The sequence below is a fragment of the Wyeomyia smithii genome, chromosome 3, assembly GCF_029784165.1.
Source record: "Wyeomyia smithii strain HCP4-BCI-WySm-NY-G18 chromosome 3, ASM2978416v1, whole genome shotgun sequence".
In the NCBI taxonomy this organism is placed as follows: domain Eukaryota; kingdom Metazoa; phylum Arthropoda; class Insecta; order Diptera; family Culicidae; genus Wyeomyia; species Wyeomyia smithii.
The window spans coordinates 263,924,635-263,947,524 of record NC_073696.1 but is presented as its reverse complement, the minus strand read 5'-3'; positions in this window follow the sequence as shown (position 1 = coordinate 263,947,524).

The window sequence follows — 22,890 nt, the reverse complement described above, 5'->3', positions numbered from 1 at the left end:
CCACCAATCGTCCGACTCACGCAGCAATCATCGAATGGCGACGAGCGCTTTTTGAAGGCTAGACTCCGCGACCCAAGAGTTATGCATATTACATGCCTATATCTCGCATACATGAAGGACCAACCATCATCTGTATGCGTAGAAGGAATTACACCAACCAGTATAAGAATATTCTCGCATCCGAAGGACTGCCGACATCTCCAGAACAACTCCAACGCGTCTTTATTGAAGTCCATCAGGAATATGGACTCACGCCAGCCGAAGCAGTAGCCGACCTTCAATCATATCGTCATTTTTTATCAAATGAACGCACGCATCGTCTTCAACAACTTCGCGAAAGTGTAAATAAATTTAGTACAAATTTTCGCAAGTAAGGACGCCCTCTTCTGAGGCAGAACCATTTTATTTTAACATAAGTAATAACTTGACTAACACTTCTTCGCTTCCTCGACAGAATGCGACTGAAATTCTTATCTATTGTCAGAATTTCAATCGCATGAAAAGCCCAAGCAAAATGAATGAAATTCAACAAAATCTATTGTCGTCATCTTTTAAAATAATTTTAGGAACTGAAAGTAGCTGGGACGCAAGCGTAAGAAGCGAAGAAGTATTTGGAAACAATTATAATGTATTCCGGCACGATCGGAATTTGTCTACCAGTCAAAAAAAGTCAGGCGGTGGTGTCCTCATTGCCATTAATGTAGACTTTACTTCTGAAGAAATAATATCCGTCAAATATAAAGAATTTGAACACGTATGGGCCAAAGCATTTATTGCTGGCGAAGAACATATCTTTTGTTCCGTGTACTTTCCACCGGAACATGCTCATAAACATTCGTATGAATTATTTTCCAAAACTCTAGAATCTATTATGTCTAACATGAAACCAGAAGTAAAACTGCATGTCTATGGCGACTTCAACCAACGTAATGCAGACTTTATTGTAGACATTGAAAATGAATCTATCTTACTCCCAGTCGTAGGCGAAAACGAAACACTGCAGTATCTTTTTGGCAAATCCTCAGAACTCGGTCTATGTCAAATCAATCATGTCAAAAACAAACAAAATGCATATTTAGACCTATTATTCACAAACTGCACTGAAGACTTCTGTGTAGATGCATCATTGACTCCCATCTGGAAAAATGAAGCATTTCACACAGCAACTGAATATTCAATAGTAATGAATAACACTTCGTACCCTAGCGACTGCGAGTACGAGGATGTACCGGAATACCACAAAACTGACTTCGAACAAGTCACACGTAGACTTCGCATAATAAATTGGCGTAGTATAATTTGTAAAGAACGAAATGTCAACAAGTAACAAAATTTTATGAAATAATTAATCAAATTATATCAGAAAATGTACCTCTAAAAAAAAGAAGACGAACGAACACCAACAAATATCCAGTGTGGTTTAATCCAAGAACCTAAAAAATAGAAAACAAAAAGCACATAAAATATACAAAAAAGACAACAATAGCGAAAATCTTCAAAATTACCAAGAAATTTGCTGTCAACTTGACGCAGCCATTAAAATTGCACATGAAGAACATAATCGTAAAATCGAACATCAAATAAAGTCTTGCCCTAAGAACTTCTTTAATTACGTAAAAACCAAACTAAAAAGTAACAACTTTCCATCACGAATGCATCTTGACAGTAATGTAGGACAAACTAGTAATGAAATATGTAGTCTTTTTGCCACTTTTTTCAAGAAATTCACACCACATATGAAGAAACAGATCGCGACCGCGAATACTTCTCGTATTTTCCTGAATTTTCGAATTCTTTATCAGTCAATCAAATATCTGAATTCGAAATTCAAAACGCACTTAAAAATTTAGACGCTACGAAAGGTCCTGGACCTGACAGAATAGCTCCAATTTTTCTCAAAAACTTGGCAGAAGAACTATCTACACCCTTACAACACCTTTTTAACATGTCCCTGAAGAATGGAATTTTTCCAGAACTCTGGAAAACTTCATATTAAGTGCCAATTTTCAAATCTGGCGCTAAATCTGACATTCGTAATTATCGTGGAATTGCCATTATTTCATGCATTCCAAAATTATTTGAATCAATAATTAATAAAAAAAATCTTTCAACAAGTAAAACACCAAATTACAACTCAACAGCACGGCTTTTACAAAGGCCGATCAACTACCACAAATCTTTTGGAATTCATAACTTTCACTCTGACTGTAATGGACAACGGTAACCACGTAGAAGCTCTTTATACGGACTTTAGCATGGCATTTGACAGAATCGACATACCATTATTGCTCTTCAAGCTCGAAAAATACGTAACTGAAACAAAATTTTTGGAATGGCTGCAGTCATGCTTAACAAAACGAACACAAATAGTCCGCTTTCAAAATTCTTTTTCAAACCCAATAGAAGTAACTTCTGGGGTTCCTCAAGGCTCCCACCTGGGCCCTCTTCTTTTTATATTATACGTAAATGACATTTCCTTTCTTCTTAAGTCAATACATGTGTTTGTATATGCTGATGACATGAAGCTCTTTATAGAAATAACCAATGCAGAAGACTTCGAAATATTCCAGAATGAAATTAATGTATTCTACACTTGGTGCAACAAAAGCCTATTACAACTCAACATTAAAAAATGTAATTCAATAGCCTTTAGCAGAAAAACAGTAACACCACCCACAAACTTTTTTTTAGGAAACCAACCAGTAGAAAAATGCAAAATCGTAAGGGACCTAGGCGTAATCTTAGACTCCAAACTTACATTCATAGAACATTATAATACAATTATCAACAAAACAAATAGTATGCTGGGCTTTATAAAACGCTTCGACCACAATTTTCAAGACCCATATACAATCAAACTATTATATATTACATACATCCGACCAATTCTGGAATACTGTAGCATTGTATGGAATCCCTATATTGCCCCACATGAAGAACGCATTGAATCTGTCCAAAAACAATTTCTTTTGTACGCGCTTCGTAAGCTAAATTGGACATCATTTCCCTAACCATCATATGAAGCACGCTGCATGCTTATAGACATACAAGCACTTAAAGAACGCCGCGATCTTTCAATGCTTTATTTTATCAATTTTATCAATCGTAAAATATTGTCGGAAAATTCTCACAGAACCAACAACTAAAAAAATGGCCCAATAAATCGCATGATGCGTCACTATAATCAGCACTGCGAAAATATCGACATCACCATGGGCAGAAATCAAATAAAAAATAGACTAACTACTGGAAATAATGTATAGAATATAAGAAAACATTGTATTATTATAACTGTAGTCTACATTTGCTTGACGAAATGAATAAATAAATAAATAAATAACAAGACGGTAGTTCAGCCGCTCCTAATATAAAGAACAGACGCTGTTTCGAGCCGCTCCCAACATTTTCTTGGATTGACTTCCTTAGGGAGCCCTTCCCTAAGGTTACTCGTACACCAAGAAGCAAAAGGATACCTTATACAGATCTCTTTTATACCTGCAGGTATGGGATGTACCAATTATCCAGCCGTTCACCGACCGAATTCAACAATAAGTTCTATCGTAATGAGGAGACTGTATAATTAATTCTAGACAGCTTTAAAGGTCTTCAGGAAATTATACAAAATAACGTATAAAAGATAGAATACCCTATTCGTGCCCAAAAATGCACTTGAAATAGCTGTTATTCGTGTGTAAGTCGATCGATTCTTCTCTGCCAGAAGCTGCCAGTAAAAAAAAATGGACAAGTAGAATCTATAGTGCATTACATTGTATTTTATCTATACCAGTTGAAATGTGTGTTTTTAAAAAAGTTCAATTTTTAGCTCGAGCTAATATTTTGAAATTTGGTATGGTATTTATTGGTATTGGTATTTATCAAAAAAAGGCAGAGCCTTAGAACGAAAACATCATAAATTCACCGTAATAATTTGCGTATATGTAAAAAAAAGGTGTGAATTTAATTGGTTTCCGAATTGTTTTTGCATCACTCTAATAATTAGGCGAAGTGAGGGTTTAATATTTTCTTGCTATATTCGAAAACTTAAAAACACCTAAAAACCCTCCCGAATAAAACTCCTGCACACGGCTATGCGGATTGTTCTATCGCAAGCCATCAGTCTGAACACTTTGCGTGGTTCCCTGAAGCCTTCAAGGACCGCTGACTATGCGGTGTATTTGCGAGAAATTAGTTTCGGAATGTAGATACATCGCCTGCCGGGTGATTTTGATGCAATTTGTAATCAAGTGGAAATGATGTCTGATTAAGACACAGGAAAAGTAGAACCCACTTTCTACATGAAAAAATAATGACCTAATGTATTTAATCAATCACGAACATTTTTTTGGCATACGCATTATTATTTATATTGGTAATCATTCGGCTAAACGTGTTAAATTTCCTCAAAAAAGGGCTGTACAAAGCTTTGCAATAACATCACAGGCTTAAAGTAACTACGACTTCGCAGCAATTAACGCTCACACTGCTGACCAGCAATAGCTGCACTCTTGGGAGAATGGAATAATCAAAACACCTCCACTTCCGGTGCTTCCTGCTAGCAAAGTTTGTACCGGCCGACCGGCGAAAGTGCTAAAAGCAACCGCTTACCCAAATGAAGTCCCGTCGCTCTTTCATGCGGCCACCAAATTATGCGGAAGTAATGCAATTCCGTCGGAAAGCATTCCAAGCGTCAGCGTCAAACTCGGTGTGCAAGGCGATCGTCATTTGCACACCAAATAAGTTCAACGCTTCGTCCCCGTTGACCGACCTCAAGATGGCCTGGAGGCCCACCAAATGATGGCAAGAGCTTGGAAGACTGCTGCTGCTACTACTACTATACACTAGAACAGGTCGCGTTGTTCGTCGGTGCCGACCTCAGTAGCGCCGTCGTCGTCGTTGCTAATGAATTAAATTCGTAGTGGAAATTTATTCACTCTTGCCTGCAGACCTGGTTGTGGACTCGGTTGCGATGGTTTTCCCATTGCGAGGACACGCCGTTCTCGGTTGTTCTACTCGGTTGGCCCGCCAGCACTGGCTGAGCAGCATTATGTATAGCAAAGCCTAGGACCTAAATGAGCGGGAAGCTGATGGAAGCCACTGCTACTGGCATTCTAGCATAAAGCAAATTTGCTGCTGTTGCTGGTGCTTGGAAATGTTAATGTTTGCTAGCCACTATAGTTTCCAAGGATTGTGCACAAATTTGTTTGTTCCTACGGCGGAGTACAACGAGGAAAGAGCTGCGTGCGGTTTTTCGCTCGATGAACAGCGGAAGAATGTCCGACGGTTTTTCAGCTACCTCAAAGCGTTCTTGACGAATGATGGGATGAAAGTTTCAGTTTCTTGTTAATGTAAAACTAAAACTCATCATCAGTTAGAAATCAGTTGGATTTAAGTTCCATGAAAACATAAACCAGATGCATTACAACGCAATGACAAGTCGTTTTTTATAAGAATGGAAATTTCCCAAATATCTACGCATATTTTCTGAGTCGTACCTTTCTTCCGAACAAAGAACATATTATCCACAGACTGCGTGACAAAGCCACACAACCAAAAACAGTCCGAATCTTTCAAGCGTAAGAAAAGGTGTCACAACGCAAGCAGAACCCCATCGTTGTCGTGTTGAGATCCAATCTGTGTTGAGAGTTTATTTTTGCCGGGTCAATGTTCTACGTTTCGGGTAAGCAAACGGTAGCCAGACTGATGATTTGTGTGCAAATTCTGCTGGAAAAAATGTGAGCATATGAAACAGCGACACATATTTGAGCTTTTTTTTCTCTCACCTCGCATGACTAAATCACGGTAGACACATTGCCGGTTGACCGGGAAAAAAAACAATACCCGACGATCCGGAAGAGTTACCGCCATCCGGTGCGCTTCGAAAGTATTGATTAATGTGATGTGATCTTTACTGGAGAACATCATAACGTTTGGCGTTATATTTTACAAACACTTTATTTTTTCGCTAATGACGATGATCTTCGTTAAGGTCATGTCAATATTGGAGAATATCCAAAATACATGTACTAAGCTACGAGTGTAAGCAAACTACGATTTGCCAGTTCCGTCATGAAGGCGTGTGTGAGCAAACCGGAAGCACATAAAACGCCTGCGATGCATGCTTTTGATGCATGGTGAATATGTCGAATATTTGGATAACCTCATTCGAATCGACACATTTTTCCTCCCAACATGACATGACAGACGTGTACCAGGAAAGCAAAAAAATAGTTCACTTCCTGATCCCTCGATTTCGTTTCCCTAGATAGAAGTTGCGCTATTTTGCAGTTCCTTGATTGAGTGAAATCAATACACATAAAGGTAAGCTTCTATGACACATTCCAACTTAGGGCGCTAATATATGGAATTATCTACTCGCCACTCCTCAGCGGTACTGCAGTACGGAAACTCGGTCACCGTGTGCTAGCCAAAAATGCTACGAAATATTACCGAGCCCCGAATGTAAACGGTTCGGAACAGACGGAGGGGGTGCCGGGCCGTGACACTCATATGAGCCGTTTCCAAGTGGATTGGACTGCAACATCTCGCATCCAATTTCCGGTCCGCGCCCTGAAGAGGACATCGGTAAACAGAATCGATTGACACGGCAGCTAGGGTGGGTCCGCTTCGGGAACTAGTTTGAATGCTTGGCAGCGCGACTTATGTTTACCAACGAACTAATTTTCGCCACTAATCTTTAACCTTCAGCGGAATATTGCTGTTTTGAGAGCGATCAAATATTAGTTTCAGTTTATATATAAACCAGGTAAAACATTTCAACATTGAGGCGAAAACCACGTGGTATAGCGTCCCAGAAATGTCGGAAGGTGATGGGATTAAACTAGTTTTGACGTTAAATAACGTCTTACTTTAGTAGGGTGGCATTCCAAAAAATCGAGAATGGAATGAAACGACAGAATGAACGATTTCAAACGCTTACTACTTTGTTACCACTGAACGGATTTTAGTCATTAATATCTCGTTGGATAGTAAACAAATTTCTCAAGTTCACGAATCATTTTTACTTTAACATTTTTGCCTTTCTCATAGAAAGGTATAGCAATCACTGGAAAAACCAAAGGTATAAAAGAGCTTCAGAGGGTCGAATCTCGTATATCAATCGACTTAGTTCGACGAGCTGAGCATTTTCTGTATGTGTGTGTGTGTGTGTGTATATGTGTGTGTGTATGTATGTAACGGTCACCCAATCTCACTCGATTTTCTCAGAGATGGCTGGACCGATTTTCATGAAACTAATCGCAAATGAAAGGTTCAGTTGCCCCATAGAACCCTATTGAATTTTATTGTAATCGGATTTTTAGTTTCGAGGTTATGTATCAAAATCACAAAACTTCAATATCTCAGTAACTACTCAACCGATTTGAACAAAATTGGTATCAAAAGAACGGGATTGTTTTTTGGACCATTTTCAAATAAACTTTTTAGTGTTTGGACATGTAGTTCAAAAGTTATGCAAAGAAATGTGTTTCGAAGACTGTTTAATCTCACTCACTTTTCTCAGAGATGGCTGGACCGATTTTCACAAAATTAGTGGCATATGGAAGGTCTTGTTGCCCCATAAAACTCTAATGAGTTTTATTGTAATTGGACTTCAACTTTGTTCGTTATATATAATAATGTGAAATCAGGTTATGAAAAGAAACATTATCCTGAGACTACTTGAACTCACCCACTTTTCTCAGAGATGGCTGGACCTATTTTTATGAAATAAGTTGCAAATGAAAGGTCTAGTTGCCTAGTAAGACCCTATTGAATTTTATTATAATAGGACCGTAACTTTGTCTTTTATGTAACGAAATGTGAAAATCACGAAACTTCATTATCTCAGAAACTACCCAACCGATTGGAACAAAACAGGTATCAAATGAACATGCTGTCTTCAGAACCGTCGATGATTTTTACAATGAATAAACATGTGGTCCAGAAGTTATGAATATAAACGTTTTCCGATGAGTTTATATCATTCACGAATTCTTGCTTTTCTTCAAGGAAGGTATAACTATCTCTGGCAAAACCGAAGGTATACAAGTGCTCCAAACGGTCGAATGGCATATATCACCCAACTCAACTCAACTCAATGAGCTTAGCATTTTCTGTATGTGTGTGTGTGTGTGCAAAATTTCAACTTCACTTGATTTGCTCAGAGATGACTGGACCGATTTACAAAAAAAATTCAAATGAAAGGTCTAGTTGCCCCATGAAACCCTATTGGATTATATTGTAATCGGATTTTTAGTTTATATGTTATGTATCAAAATGTGGAAATAACGAAAGTTCACTATCTCAGGAACTACACGCAAAACTTTTCCTTATTACTTTAGAAGCAATAGCGCAAAATTGCCTTTTGGGTAACAAACCTATTACTTTAAAGGCAATAAAATTCTTCCCCAGTCAAGTAACAACACATACTGACATAAATTTAGCACGTGTTACGGGAGTACGACTATCTAATATTGGTCGTTTCAACCACATGCAAGATTTTTTTCTGTCGAAAACTGCTTACTTTCCATCTCAAGCAAAAAAAAAATCACACACCGTCGCATATGTTGCACATGTTACAAGTTTCTTCAATCTCCAATTCATCCGGTGTGCGTGTATTAGTTCGCATACGGAGTAGAGAAAAAATATGACAAGAGCTGCCAAGCAGCATTTTCCCCGTCATAGAGTATGCAAACGTTGATGATTTCAAAGACTTAAAATGCGTCTTTAAATGACATCACGATCTGTAAACTGCGTTAGAGAAAAACAAAATCATTCGCTTTGCTGCAAGATATCTAAAACACATACTCATTGGTTCATGGAAACTCATTTGCACCTGTTTGAAAATACAAAACTCGTACCCATCCAGACAATATTCGCAACTTCGGCAACTCTGGTCAGACAGTATTACATATTTCCATTTCATGTAAACACTGGGGGACGAAACGAAAGTGTTTCTAATTAGACATTTGAGGTTGACGGGTGAGATTCCCATTATGTGTGGATGAAGGGAAGCAAAAATGAATCTGATCGTTGCATCAATACAAATGCAGCGAGTGAAGTCTTGCTAACACATGCATTGCGGTGGGTGCTTGGCTGTATGTTCTCCTCCAGAAACACATACAAGCGTGTGGCCGTCATAATTTTTATTACTTTTTGTTTGTTACTATTTGTGTATAATGCGCAGTCATAAGACACAATAAGTAATAAAAAATTGCCCTAAAGTAATAAAATGTTCCCCGTTTGCGTTGGGTGTATAAGCGTTTTGTGGGTCCATTAAATGAACTGGGATCTACTTCAAATTTTCATGGCTTATTTTTGGAGTAAAAAGGTAACTTTTTCCGCCCGGCGCTCATCGAAATCGCATGCTGTTACAAAAATGGCCACTCTAATACACACACACCTATACACACACACACACACAGAAAATGCTAAGCTCGTCGAACTAAGTCGATTGATATACGACATTCGACGCTTTGGAGCACTTTTATACGTTTGGTTTTTGCAGTGATTGCAATACCTTTCTAGAAGAAAGGCAAAAATCAATAGAGTCTTATGGCGCAGCTAGACCTTCCATATGATACTGATTTTATGAAAATTGGTTCAATCATCTCGGAGAAATATGAGTAAGATCAAATTGTCTCCAGAACACATCTCTTTCCATATCTTTTGAACCACATGTCCAATCTTTATGAAATTAAAATCGGTTGTGTACACCCAACGCAAACGGGGAACATTTTATTACTTTAGGGCAATTTTTTATTACTTATTGTGTCTTATGACTGCGCATTATACACAAATAGTAACAAACAAAAAGTAATAAAAATTATGACGGCCACACGCTTGTATGTGTTTCTGGAGGAGAACATACAGCCAAGCACCCACCGCAATGCATGTGTTAGCAAGACTTCACTCGCTGCATTTGTATTGATGCAACGATCAGATTCATTTTTGCTTCCCTTCATCCACACATAATGGGAATCTCACCCGTCAACCTCAAATGTCTAATTAGAAACACTTTCGTTTCGTCCCCCAGTGTTTACATGAAATGGAAATATGTAATACTGTCTGACCAGAGTTGCCGAAGTTGCGAATATTGTCTGGATGGGTACGAGTTTTGTATTTTCAAACAGGTGCAAATGAGTTTCCATGAACCAATGAGTATGTGTTTTAGATATCTTGCAGCAAAGCGAATGATTTTGTTTTTCTCTAACGCAGTTTACAGATCGTGATGTCATTTAAAGACGCATTTTAAGTCTTTGAAATCATCAACGTTTGCATACTCTATGACGGGGAAAATGCTGCTTGGCAGCTCTTGTCATATTTTTTCTCTACTCCGTATGCGAACTAATACACGCACACCGGATGAATTGGAGATTGAAGAAACTTGTAACATGTGCAACATATGCGACGGTGTGTGATTTTTTTTTTGCTTGAGATGGAAAGTAAGCAGTTTTCGACAGAAAAAAATCTTGCATGTGGTTGAAACGACCAATATTAGATAGTCGTACTCCCGTAACACGTGCTAAATTTATGTCAGTATGTGTTGTTACTTGACTGGGGAAGAATTTTATTGCCTTTAAAGTAATAGGTTTGTTACCCAAAAGGCAATTTTGCGCTATTGCTTCTAAAGTAATAAGGAAAAGTTTTGCGTGTATTTAAAAAAATAGATCCTCATAAGAGCTGTTGTTTTTTATCATGGGGGCCTCGCGCAATGGAACTCTTCGTTGAATATCCCCTTCTTCTTAGTACGTTACGTAATAAATGAATGACCTCTCATATTCGTTAGAGGTTTTGAAACTGCCATTAAGTGATTATATCCTTAATCGTACTTCATTGCAGCAACTGCGTGAAGTGAACCGCCACAATCGGATTGGTGAAGAAAAATTATTAAAATTATTAAGAACTTTTTGTATAGATTTAATGTTATTTGTAGTATTATTATTATTATTATTATTTTCTATGAAACTTTTCAGCGCTAGTGATCTGGATGCACTGAGATGGTGAACTTCATCAAATACGGTCGGTAGATCTCCTGTTGATCGAATAGAAACGCTCATGAGTTTCGATGAAAGTGCAAAGTTCTTGGGCGCGCTTAAAATTGATTCAAGCTACGGTAAAAATATCGCCTAAGAAGTTCATAATACGCTATTGGATTGAAATATTTCGGAAAAGTTTTGAAAACTAGCCAATATTACTTGTCCTCTTCATTTCTATGAACTTTTATGCAAAATGTATTACATGGCAAAAGCATCGGACCTTAAACTCCTTTCTTTAACCGTTTTACAAGAGCATCAAACGAAATCAACTCATTCACAGCCAATCAACTCACTCACAGTTTTAGTGATCCAAAAGCTCTGATCATTGATCATAAATTGCATTCAAGATATGTCCCTGTTGGTAGTCAAACTTCACATTCAGGTGTTTTTCGGATGTACGAGTGCTGTCTTATGTATTAATCAAGTTAGGAATTTTATACGTGATTCGTCTCAGACGCTGTAACTGAAAAGATGAAGAATCGCTTGTGGTATTTGAGCCCAGAATAAGTTGGATTGGCTTGATATCCCGTTTAAAATTAAACTAGAAATGATCAGGCGATTAAAAGCTAATGGTCCTTAAGGTGAAACGGTATTGAAACCACAAACAGCCAATTTCGAATCACCACTTCGAATTTTTAGAAGCACGGAAATAGATAATGCATTCCCTGTGAAAACGCTATTTTATGTTTGCTTCACCGCAGCAAACATAAAATAGCGTTTTCACAGATGACGCATTAACTGTTACCGAGTCTTGTGCCTTTGAAAATTCAAAATAGTGACTGGAAGCCGGCCATTTTTGGGTTCTATACCTAATGTTGAATTCATGAAAAATTCTAACCGTGTTTCAACACATAATTAAGACGAATTTCAGTTTATATTGCATGTTGTTGATTTATACCGAAAAAATACACATTTCATTCAAAATACGAACTTTTCAACAAACAGCAAAAGTTATAGATTTTTTTAAACTTAAATTAGGGTGATAATATTACTGTTTTATGAATATTCAAGTGTATTTGAATACATTTATCGAGAGTTATATGTTAAAAAACGAAAAAACTCCGTACAATTTCCATGTAAATCGTTTTCTCAAATAAAAGCACTTTGTGGGTCCATTAAATAAACTCCGATCAACTTCAAATTTTCGTGGCTTATTGTAGAGGCCAAAAGGAAACTTTTTCAGCCCGGCGCTCATTAAGGTCGATAGTTTCAAAAACGGCCTTATAAAATATGGCCACTCTAGTGTGTATGTATGTATGTAACACTCTCCCAATCTCACTCGATTTGCTCAGAGATGGCTAGTCCGATTTTCATGAAACTAATAATGCAAATGAAAGTTCTAGTTGCCTCATAAGACCCTAATAAATTTTATTATAATCTTATCTTTTATGTATCAAAATGTAAAAACTATGACACTTCATTACCTCTGAAACTACACAACCGATTTGAACAAAATTGGTTTCAAATAAACGGGCTACATAAAAAACCCTTAACTTTTGAATTTTATATAGAGTGGACTTGTAGTTCAAAAGCTATGGACAGAAGCGTGTTCTGGTGACTATTTAATCTCACTGATGTTTCTCAGAGATAGCTGGAACGATTTTCTTAAAATCAGTGACATATGGAAGATACAGTTGCCCCATGATACCCTATTGATTTTTTCTGCAATCGGACTGTTACTTTGCCTGTTGTGTTTAAAAATGTGAAATCCAGCTATGAAAAGAAAAAAATATTCCGAAGACTACTCAAACTCACTCACTTTTCTAAGAGAATGTCAAACCGATTCTCACAAAATTAATGTCAAAAGAAAGGTCTAACTTCCTCATAACACCCTATTATATTTTACTGTAATCGGACTTTAACTTCGTCTGTAATGAATCAAAATGTGAAAATCACGAAACTTCATCGAAACACAAATTATATTTTAACGAATAATATATCGAGCCTACATATAACCTATATATGAGTACAGTGACGTTTCGATTATACCACGATCAAAAAAAAATTTCGCGTTATATATTTGAAACATATTTATTTCATGTTATTCGCATGTGTTAATGTATGTTCATATATGTTTGAAGATTATGTTTTAAATGTTCGGTATGGTTTCACTGCTACCAATTGTTATTTTAGAGTGATAAATAAATCCAGCAAATATTATCAAGGGGTATTTTTTTCTGAAATGAAGTGTGTCGTGTAAATCTATTTTAACAAATAATAAGTACGCATGAGAAAGGCTTGGTCTGACCGCTAGGTGGATTAATTTAGGTTTTCATAGTAAAGTGGTTAAAATTCATAGCAAACTTGAACTGTCATCCTCTGAAGAAATGAACAAAAATGCTTACAAAAACCGCAAAAACCGCAAAAACACATTAAGTGTATAGCTCCATTTTACACAACCCATTCCGCCCCCCAGAATAATTCTTCCAACTGGTGTCCCGCGATGAAGTTTAAAGTACTTCTGCATTTGTAGTACAGTCAAACCTGTTTTTGTGCGAGGGATAGGGACCGCACAAAATAAATCGCATAAAAAAAAATCATTTGAAACTTCACGTGCAGCTTCAGAACAATATTTCCACAACATTATTGAAAAAAAAACTTTTTTTATGCGGTGGATAGGGACCGCATAAAAAATTCTCATTTAAAAATTACTCGGAAATTGTTGATTCTGATTTAGAATACCTATGAGAACAATTTTAAAACATCGGATTGATAAACGTAACTTTTTTAAACGTACTAATCCTTTCAACCGCTTTCCTTCGTAGACTAGCAATTCGTGACTTTTCCTGCGTAAAACTAGCTCAAATAGTAATTTTTTGACGCAAAACTTATGTAATGAGTTGGAACTCATTCCAAGAATCGGAAAAACTAAATGGCTGAAAATGTTGTCGGAAGTGGTCCTTTTTCATATACCGCACCAAAAAAAATCGCACAAACTCAGTCGCACAAAAAAAAACGCATAAAAAAATTCGCACAAAATAAATTTCGCACAAAATAAAGTCGCACAAAAACAGATTTGACTGTACTTATTTAAGTACTCAACCATGCATTTGTTAATGCCGAATGCACGTTATTCAACGTCAGTCACGCGGTCGTGCCTTGGATACAACATTCTGCATTTTTCTCATTCCGTAGACTTAAATTACAAAATATACGAAAATAGGGACAAATCCGAACAATTGACATTATAAGTGAATTACTTAATTGATCGCGTCATGTATGGAATGAACGGAAGCGTTGTCTTGGTGGAAGAGCACTCTTATCTTCACCACGCGTTTCACCCTGATTTCAACATCCACTCGATCCAATGATGTTCAATAATGTTGATTATTGGTTGTTCTGCCATGTTCAAGGTAGTCTACGAATATGACATCTTTCGAATCCTAGAAAAAAAAAATACTGGCCAACACATTACCTGTTAATTATTGTGTATTTGGACGCTTCAGACGATTCTAATCGGACAAAAGCTACTCTGCCGACTACCGATTGAACTCGCGAGTATAGTGTGGGATCCAAGTTTCACCAATTGTAATGAATCGCTGCTAAAATCTTTACTATTGCAAGTAATCAATTCCAGATTCTAGGTCACGCGTTCGTTTAGACGCACCATGTTTTCATAGGTTTTTCTTTCAAAACTAATTGAATTTTGAATGTCATCACTTGTTTCTGTTTGTTATCATAAACTAAAACAAACAGCATCGTTTCTTCAAAAAAGTGCACTTGATAGAATAAAAAAATGCAAAAAATTAAAAATAAGCTGATGCATTCGTCCAAACGCACCTCAAGTCAACGTAGTAAAAGCTCAAATTTTCTGATTCAATCAGTTGGCTAACACTTTGTAGCTTCTTTTTTACTCGTCATAACTACAAATACTCTTCTGGGGAGTATTAACAGAGATTTGTTGCCAGCATGAACGTATGCATGATTTTAGGTCGTTTACTATGTTGAACTGGTGTTCATTTGCGTAAACTCTTGCAGCCAAGATACCCTAGACGTTCCTGATCGGGTTGCGATCCGGAATACATGCTGGTCAATCAAGTACGGCGATGTCATTTTCAGAAAAGCAGGCCTTGGTTCGTTGGGAAACATGACTAGAAGCGTTGTCTTGCTGAAATACAACCGGTTCATACATAGTAGCCACCAAGTATAGAACCAGAACGTCTTCCAGACAGTAGCTGCTGGAATTGATTTTGGTGGTGATCCAGCAGGTAGGAAGCTTCTCGTCATATGAAAATGCTCTCCATACCATAATTTCTTCCTCCTCCAAAATTTCACTTGGGTCAAGTGACATTTAATTCCACCAAATCTTGCCAGTATTGACTGTAATAGTCAGGGCCATCGAGGTTATCTTTTTCCTAATGAGAAATGACCTGTGACGGTCACTACTGGCGAAATTTAATGTCTCTCGATCTAAGCGAAATTTTGGTGAAGGAAAGGTTATGATATGGGAAAGATTTTCTTATGACGAAAAGCTTCCTATCTGCTGGATCACCACCAAAATGTATTCCAGCAACTACTGCGAGCTTCTGGAAGATGTTTTGGTTCCCTACTTGGAGGTTTATATGGATGAACCTGTTATATTTCAGCAAGAAAACGATACTATTCATTTTACCCGATAAACCAAGGCCTGGTTTTTTAAAAAAAACATCCCCGTACTTGATGGACCAGCATGTAGTCCGGATTGCAACCCGATCAGGAACCACTGGAGTATCTTAGCTGCAAGAGTTTACGCCAATGGATGCCAGTTAAACACAGTAAACGACCCTTAATCATGCATACGTTCATGCTGGCAACAAATATCTGTAAATACTCTTCATAAACTTGTCATTTCAATGCCCAGAAGAGTATTTGTAGTTATTACCAGTAAGGGAGGAGCTACAAAGTATTAGCCAACTGATTGACTCAGAAAATTTGAGCTTTTACTACGTTGACTGGAGGTGCGTCTAAACAAATGCATCGGATTATTTTATTTTTCGCATTTTTTTTCTATCAAGTGCACTTTTTTTGAAGAAATGATGCTTTTTGTTTTGGTTTATGATATCAAACAAAAATAAGTGAAGACATTCAAAATCCAATTAGTTTTGAAAGAAAAACCTGTGAAAAACATGGCGCGTCTAAACGAACGCATGTCACTGTATACTTCTATCTACCTATCCAAATGAATTTCTATGAAGATTTCCATAGGAATCCATTAAACTCAATTTTTTCAATGCAACTTTTTATAAGGATTTTTTACAATTTTTCAATGTTCTTCAATGTTGTTTGTTTTAATGAATCACATAATTTCACCGAAGAAAGCTTTATCTTTGATATTTCTTTTGTTATTGATGACTTTTTTAATGGCTTTTTGCCTTTCTCCAAGAAAGGTCTAGCAATCACTGGGAAAACCAAAGGAATAAAAGTGGTCCCAATGGCCGAATGTCATATACCACTCGACCTCTTTCGACGAACTGAGCATTTTCTGTATGTATGTATGTATGTGTGTATGTGTGTGTGTGTGTGTGTATGTGCAACTTTTTTTTCTCACTCACTTTTCTCAGAGATGGCTGGACCGATTTTCATAAAATTAAATGCAAAAGAAAGGTCTAGTTGCGCCATAGGTTGCTATTGAATTTCATTGTAATCGGATTTTTAGTTTAGAGGTTATGTATCAAAATGTAAAAATCACGAAACAACAATATCTCAGAAACCACACAACCGATTTCAATAAAATTGGTTTCAAATGATCGGGCTGTCTCCAGAACCCTTAACTTTTAAATTTCGTTATGATTGAACATATGGTTCAGAAGTAATGTAAAGAACTCATTTTTCTCAGAGATGGCTAAACCGATTTCCACAAAATTAGTGTCAAATGAAAGGACTAGTTGCCCCATAGGTTGCTTTTGAATTTCATTGCAATCGGATTGTAACTTTGTCAGTTGTTCATAAAAATGTGAAATCACATAATGAAAGTAAACATATTGACTTTCTCCTAACGATCACTGGCTAATTAAAAGGTAGAAAAGTGATCCAAATGGCCGAATGTCATATACTACTTGACTCAGTTCGACGAATTGAGCATTTTCTGCATGTATGCATGTATAGGTGTATATGTTTGTGTGGGGGTGTGTACGTGTGTATGTGCACCTTTTATTCGCACTCACTTTTCTCAGAAATGGTCTGACCGATTCTTTCTACCTTGGTGTCAAATGAAGGGTCCGTTTAGGTTGCTATTGAATTTCATTGTAATTAATCTTTTAGTTTTGGCGCTGCGTCAGAATGTAAAAATCGCTCTGATATCTCAGAAGCCATGAACATAACTGAATTCAAATTAATGGGCTTTTAAACCCTTAAACAATGAATTACATAATGTTTAAACATGTGGTCAGACTGTTTAAAACTACAGCTGCGATCAAAATATGTGGCCTCAACATCATTTAAATTTGATATTGTACCATTTCAATGTTTGCGGCCATGCTCGGGATTGAAGTTGAAATTGAAAGTCATTTCTATCATTTCACTTTTTGCCTTTCTCCTAGAAAGGTATAGCAATCACTGCAAAAAATAAAGGTATAAAAGTGCTCAAAAGGGCCGAATGTCGTATATCACTCGGCTAAGTTCGACTAGCTGAGCATTTTCTGCATGTGTGTGTGTGTGTAACGCTCTCCCAATCTCACTCGATTTTCTCAGAGATGGCTGAACCGATTTCAATGAAACTACTTGCAAATGAAAGGTCTAGTTGCCCTATAAGACCCTATTGAATTTCATTGTAATCTGATTTCTAGTTTAAAGCTTATGTATCAATATGTAAAAATCACGAAACATCAATATCTCAGAAACTACTCAACCGATTTGAACAAAATTGGTTTCAAATGAACGGGCTACATAAAAAACCCCTAACTTTTGAATTTTATATAGATTGAACATGTGGTTCAGAATTTATGAAAAGAAACGTGTTCTGGAGACTATTTAATCTCACTCATGTTTCTCAGAGATGGCTGGACCGATTTTCATAAAATCAGTGTCATATGGAAGGTCTTGTTGCCCCATAAGACCCTATTGATTTTTTTGCAATCGGACTATTACTTTGCCTGCTATGTTAAAAAATGTGAAATCTAGCTATGGAAAGAAACATATTCCGAAGACTACTTGGACTCATTCACTTTTCTCAGAGATGGTTGACCCGATTTCCATAGAATTAGTATCAAATGAAAGGTCTAGCTGCCTCATAACACCCTATTGAATTTAACTGTAATCGGACCGTAACTTCGTCTGTAATGTAACGAAATGTGAAAATCACGAAACTTCATTATCTTAGAAACTACACAAGCGATATGAACAGTATTGATATCAGTTGAACGGGCTAGTTAAGGGTTAACTGATGAATTATGATTGAACACATGGTTTCAAAGTTTGGCTGCCCTATACGTTCCCTTTTCATTTGATTGTAATCGAACCTAAGCAACCGTTATGTTTTAATTTGTAAAACAACGAAAGTCTATTATCTCAAGTATTACAAGACTTTTTTGAACATAACTAGTGTCCTACAAACGAGTCATCTCTCAAACTTACAAATAACAAACTTCATAACAATTTGATATGCTGTTCAAATGTTTTGGAAAGAAAAGAAATTCAAAGACTATTCAACACTATACCGTGCTGGATCGAAACCCGTACAGTATTGAAATCCGTACACCTTGATGTTTTTCTTTAGTTTTAAGCATTATAAAAATGAAAATTCATTTTTATAATGCTTAAAACTGACAAAAAACATCAAGGTGTACGGATTTCGATACTGTACGGGTTTTGATCCAGCACGGAATCTGCTTTGATCAGTATAAATGGCCTCAACATGATTTAAATGTGGTATCGTACTTCTGAACGTTTCCGGTTTCGCTCGTGATTAAATTGTTCGAAATTAAGAGTCATTTCTTTTATTTCGCTATTTCTTAAACACTTACATTACGTCAAATTTCATATTTTATACTTTAATTACAACATCAATATTTTAGAACCCAAAGAGTGAATATACCCCTTTATTGGATTTAAGCATTCATGTAAATCTATTTTTACAAATAATAAGTATGAATGAGAAAGGCTGAGTCTGCCCGCTAGGTCGATTAATTTAGGTTTTTATCAAAATAATGAATTAACTCAGTAACCGATATCTACAAAATCTTCAAATATCTGCAGACAAAAAAGGAGAAATATAAGTTATAGAATTAAACTTTCTTTAGTGCAATTTTGTTTTTTATTATAATCAGCAGCATTGCAAAATATTAAAAATTTCTAGAAAACCAGTGTCAAAAGTTAGGTTAACAAAAAATGAATCTAAAAGGTTTTCCATGGAAGTATAATTTTGTTTTTAATAAAGTGTGCCACAACTTCACCGAACAACGCTTATATTTATATGAAAAAATGAGAAAAGTAAAATTCATTTCTAAATTATAGGTAGATTATTCAAAATGCTGTATAATTTATGGATTGCTGAAGGCACTACGGCTCTGAAATCTATTTTTTGGGGCCCAATCAGCCCACCCCCATGATTTTTGATTTACAAACACCATCTCTGTGTCAGGCCAAAGTCTTTTTTGTCCATGCAGGATTTCCATTCTCAGTTGGAAGGACTTTTGCATTCTCGCTGTTTTCGGCACCTTAATTTTATTCTGTGTCAACTTTTCAGTAGTTAACAAATCTTTGATAAATAATAAATAGGAGCAAATCCATTCCATATAACCTCTTGTCCAATTTCGATCATTTTGAATTTGAATGGAACTCGGCACGCGTATTTGATCTGACTAAGTTTTGCTGGTGCACGCATATTTAGTGGTGTTCAGGTATAATCTAGAATTAGGTTGATGATAGCTCGCAAATGACGCTTGAAAATGTGTTGTGGGGAGCATTTGGCAAATGGTTGGACACGTGTAACTTGAGACCCTAATGTGGTTATTCACCTCTGTCCAGCAACTCCTATCCCAACATCCACGGGGTACTGACCGGGATACGATTAACCTTAGCGAAGATCGGGTAACCAACCCTCGGTGGAAACTATGGTCGTACGCGGCTGTGTCCCCATATTATGGAATGGTGTATCACGCCAGCTATACCTAAGATGGCAGCCCCATCAGCAGGATGTAGGTATCGCGACCCTGGTAAGGTAGCATACCGATACCTTTCTTCAACCACGAACAACGAAATTAGAAATACGGAACGGATCAATCGGCATAGACCTAGGCTACGAACACGTAAAAAGATTAAGGTAAACGACAGAAAATTGGGTACTTGGGACGTCCGATCTCTCAATGAACCGGCGTGGGCTGGCTTGCTTGCTCGAATACTACAGCGGCAGGGAGTCGAAATCGCAGCGATTCAGAAGGTTCGGGAGAAAGGGAATTCCGTGCAGTAACGGACTTTTTTCAAGTACCACATCTACTACAGTGGCGGGAAAGTAGCGGAACTGGGCGTCGGTTTCGTAGTGCTAGGAAATCAGAAAACAAGAGTCATCCGGTGGAGGCTCGTAGATGACCGTATATGCGTGTTGAGGATTAAGGGTAAATTCTAAAACTACAGTTTAATCAACACCTACGCACCGACAAACGACAAATACGATGAAGTCAAAGATGAGTTTTATGACAAGCTTGAGCAAATCTATAAAGAGTGCCCAAAACACGACGTAAAAGTCGTCATCGGAGACGCAAACGCACAGGTTGGGAGGGAGGAATTCTTCCGTCCGGTCATTGGAAGGCATAGCCTCCACTCGTCAACCAATGAAAATGGCCTGAGGCTTATAAACTTTGCCGCGACCAGAGAATGACCATATGTAGCTCCTATTTTCCACGTTTGAATATTCGAAAACACACCTGGAGGCTTCCAAATGGAGAAGCCTGCTCCCAGATCGATCACGGACTGAACACGTTGGCACTTTTCGGATGTTACTGATATTAGATCTTTTCGGGGACCAAACATTGACTCTGACCATTACCTCGTCGTTTGTAAGATCCGCGTACGGTTGTCGAACGTGCTGAAGTCTCGCACAGAGAGAACGACGCGTTTTAACATTCAGCGGTTGAAAGCTGATGACGTGGCAGCAGAATACTCTGGATCAACGGACTGCAAAACAGCAGGAGGAAGGAGTGGAAGACATAAATGGGCTGTGGAGCAGTATCCACGGTGCCATCGAAACGACTCCGAGAGAGGTGGCAGATACGACGCGTGGAGAACAGCGTAACGGCTGGTTTGATGCCGAGTGCCAGAGAGCGACAGATGAGAAGAACCCTTCCAGGAGCTGCATGCTCACTGTAGCGAACCTATACATTAGAGAAATGACAAGACACTCACCGTTAAGGCAACTGTCAACATCAAAACATAACATATAACGGCAATGCAAATGAATATAGCTCGCCCGTTTTGATGTTGACAGTTGCCTTAACGGTGAGTGTCTTGTCATTTTTCTAATGTATAGGTTCGCTAGCTCACTGCGGCTACGCGTCAGAACAGAGAGAGGTACTGAGGGCAAGAGCTGCCGAAAATATAACCCACCGTGGGAAGAAGTGCGAATACCAGGAGCAGGTCCTCGCCAGAGCAGAAGACAGCTATGCTCAAAACAACGTGCGGAGATTCTATAGAATCGTCAACAGAGTCAGAAGCAGGAATTTCCCTGTGCCGGTCATATGTATTGACAAGGACGGTAACCTGCTTACTGATAAACCGACGGTTGCAGCCAGGTGGAAGGAGTATGTTCAGGCGCTATTGAACGGTGAGGAGCCGGATGAGCAGAGCAAGAACAGGACGATGATTATGAGTGACGAACAAGCTGTGGAGCCACCAACCCAGGAGGAGGTCAGAGAGGCGATTAGAGAGCTGAAAAATGGCAAGGCCGCTGAGAAGGATGGTATCCCGGACGAACTTCTAAAGGCGGGAAGCGTGCGGCTGTACCATGCGATCCATCAGACCATACCTAGGATCTGGGTGGATGAACAAATGCCGAACGACTGGTTGGAAGGCCTCATACGCCCTATCTATAAGAAGAGTAATCGACTAGATTGTTGCAACTATCGTGGCATTACGTTGCTTAACTCCGCATATAAAGTGCTCTCCCGTATCCTGCTCTTCAGATTGAGGCCGTTAACTGAATCCTTTGTTGGCGAATACCAAGTGCTTTTTGACAGGGGCGTTCCATGACGGATCAAATCTTCTCCCTGCGACGGATCCTCGATAAGTTCCAGGAGTACAACTACTCATCATTTGTTTATAGATTATCAGGCGTCATACAATTCAGTAAAAAGAAACGAGCTGTGGCAGATTTTGCTAGAACACGGTTTCTCGACGAAACTAATTAGGTTGATTCGTATGACGCTGGACAGATCGAAATCGTGCGTGCGGATAGCTGGCGAGACATCAGCCCCGTTCGTAACCTTGAATAGACTGAAGCAGGGGGATGCGCACTCCAACTTGCTGTTCAACATCGTCCTTGAAGGTGCAGTACGTAGAGCAAACGTGGAAAGAAACGGTACGATCATTACGAAATCTCATATGCTTCTCGGTTTGGTGGACGACATCGATAGCATCGGTATGGACCGTAGGGCCGTGGAAGAGACTTTCGTGCCTTTTAAGAGGGAAGCAGCGAGATTGGGACTTGTCTTTAACTCTGCCAAAACAAAGTACATGGTAGCTGGTAGAGAGCGTGAGAGCTCCCGTGGTGTTGGTGCTGAGGTGGAGATAGATGGGGAACGGTTTGAAGTGGATGATGAATTCGTTTATTTTGGTACGCTTGTGAAATGTGACAACGATATGAGCCGTGAAGTGAAACTACGAGTTGCAGCTACGAACAGGGCCTTCTGCGGACTACGTAACCAGCCAAGGTCCCGTAGTTTGC